Below are 3,063 nucleotides of genomic sequence, written 5' to 3' on the forward strand. Positions count from 1 at the left end.
CTATATGATTGCTTCCCAAGCACGGTCGACAGAATTATAAACCTAGTAAATTGAAATGTGCTATTTGGTTGAAGTGACCAGATGGATAGGGTTCAGGCGCGGGACACCAATTCAATTTTTAGACGAGGAGGGGGGTTGTGTGGTTTGGTTTTAATACTTTTCTTTGAAATGATTAAAAATTACACGTGTATAATTGGGTGGCAATGACTTGACATGTATGGGAAAAAATTGACGCTTGAATTTCGTTTTGTAGTAAGGTTCAAAAGTTTCGTATTCTTGCACAATGTTCTCATACAAAAGTTGAACTCAATTGAACTTCGAAATGTTATGCCTCAAAGCGATCCAAAAAAATGTATGGAGAAAACTCATCTTCAAACATATGTAGTTTTTAAAGTAATATCTTAACTTTTAGCAATAAGATACCTATTATTTTTCCTCAAATGTCTTTCTTGAACATTAACAAACATTTCAATGAAGAACAGTTACATTTTTAAGCTTTGAATTTCGATTTAGAGGCAAACTGAGTTCAAATATTCATGGATTTGCTCGTTCAACGTAGTGTTGTGAATAATATCTCAATTTTCAGTAATCAAAAATCTGTTATTTTTACTCAAAAGTCTTTCCTGAACATAAACAAACATTTTAAAGAAACAAAATCATATATCAAAGCTTTGAATTTGGATTTAAAGACAAATTGAGCCAAAATATTCATGATATTGCATGTTCTACTTAGTTTTGTGAATAATATCTCTATTTTCGGTTATCAGATAACTATTATTTCTTCTCGAATGTCATTCCTGAATATCAACGAACATTTTATTTAAAAAAATCACATGTCATCGCCTTGAATTCTGATTTAGAGACAAATTGAGCCTAAAAAATTAAGGTTTTGCATTTTTCATGTGGTTTTGTGGAAAATATTTAAATTTCAAATAATCAGATACCTATTATTTTTCCCTAAAATATGTTTCCTTAACACAATAAACATTTTATTATAGTAAAAATCAAAGATTACTGCTTCGATTGATTTAAAGGCAAATTCAGCATAAAAGTCATGATTTTGCATGTTTCACGTAGTTTTGTGAAGTATATCTCGAGTTTGATTACCAAACAGATACCTGTTATTTTTTCTCAAATGTCTTTCTTAAACATCAACGAACACTTTAATGAAAAAAGAATCACATATCATCGCTTTGTATTTTGATTTAGAGACGAATTAAGTATAAAAAGTCATAATTTCGCATGTTTTACGTAGTTTTGTGAATAATATTTCAAGTTTTAGTGATCAGATACTAATTATTTTTCCTCAAATGGCTCTCCTGAACATTAAAAAACATGTTAGTGAAAAAAAAATCATATGTCAACGCTTTGTATTTTGATTTAGAGGCAAATTTAGCACATAAAGTCATAATTTTGCATGTTTTACGTAGTTTCGTGAATTATATCTCAAGTTTTAGTAATTAGATACCTGTTATTTTTTCTCAAATGTTTTTCTTAAACATCAACGAACACTTTAATGAAAAAAGAATCACATATCATCGCTTTGAATTTTGATTTGGAGACGAATTAAGCATAAAAAGTCATAATTTTGCACGTTGTACGTAGTTTTGCGAGTAATATCTCGAGTTTTAATAATCAGATACCAGTTATTTTTCCTCGAATGTCTTTCCCGAACATTAATAAACATTTTAGTTAAAAAATTAATCCACCCAGCGGTCAGACCCAGCCTATCTCATTCAAACTTTTATTTGTAAAAATAGATTTACATGAACGCTTCAATCCAATAAGTGTGTATTCACTCTTTTAGTTCTAAAATATTGATGTTGTAATCTATACAGTCCAGTCTGTCTGATCCATATAGGCTCGAAAATTACCAAACCGATCGACGTGAAAATTATGTATGGTGCCGATAAAGGTTCCTATGATAGTTAGAGACCCCTCTCCCTTCTGAAGGGAGGGGTCCCATACTAATGAAACAGAAATTTCTGCACATCTCGAGAACTAACCAAGTAAATGGAACCAAATTTAGCATGTTAATGTTCTTAGGGGTAACATATATGTCCATAATGGTTCGACACCCCTCCGTTTTCTGGAAGGGAGGGGTCCCATACAAATGAAACACAAATTTCGCACAGCTCAAGAACCAATCAAGAAAATACAACCAAATTTGGTATGTGAATGTTTTTAGAGGTAACAAATAAGTCCATAATGGTCCGACGCCCGTCTTTCTTCTGGAAGCACATGTTTCTGCACAAATTTCTGCACATCTCACAAACTAATCAACTAAATGGAACCATATTTGGCAAGTGAATGTTTTTAGTGTTAACAAATATGTTCCATAATCGACCTCAGGCAACATTTTGGATTGTAAGATGTGAACTTCTGGTTTCTGAAAAACAGCCAAAAATGGCCGATTTTCACTCAATATAATAATATCCGGATCTAGAATGATACACAGGAGCTAAAATCGACCACAGATACCATTTTGAATTCTAAGATGGCGAATTCCGGTTTCTGAAAAACAGCTGAAAATGACCGAATACCACCCAATATGAGTGTTTCTTTAACCAGTATCACGTTCAAAATCCAGAAATTGTCCCCAAATGCCATTATGAAATCAAAAATGGCGACTTCCGGTTTCGGAAAAACAGCGGCAAACGACCAAATACCACCCAATATGGATATTTCCGGAATCGGAATGATGCACTGGAGCCAAAAATCGACTTCAGACAACATTTTGAATTGTAAGATTGCTACTTCCGGTTTCTGGAAAACAGCCTGAAATGGCCGATTCCCATTAAATATGAGTATCTCCGGAACCAGAAAGATGCACAGAAGCTAAAAATTGATCACAGACACAATCTTGAATTTTAAGATGGTGACCTCCGGTGTCTGGCAAACAGCCGGAAATGACCAAATAGCATTCAATATGAGTGTTTACGGAACCAGAATAACGCCCAGATGATAGAAATTGATTTCACAGGCAATTTTAAAGTCCAAAATGACGACTTTCGGTTTCTGAAAAACAGCCTAAAGTGATCATATACCACCCAATATGAGTAT

This window comes from Wyeomyia smithii, chromosome 1 (assembly GCF_029784165.1).
Source record: "Wyeomyia smithii strain HCP4-BCI-WySm-NY-G18 chromosome 1, ASM2978416v1, whole genome shotgun sequence".
NCBI lineage: Eukaryota > Metazoa > Arthropoda > Insecta > Diptera > Culicidae > Wyeomyia > Wyeomyia smithii.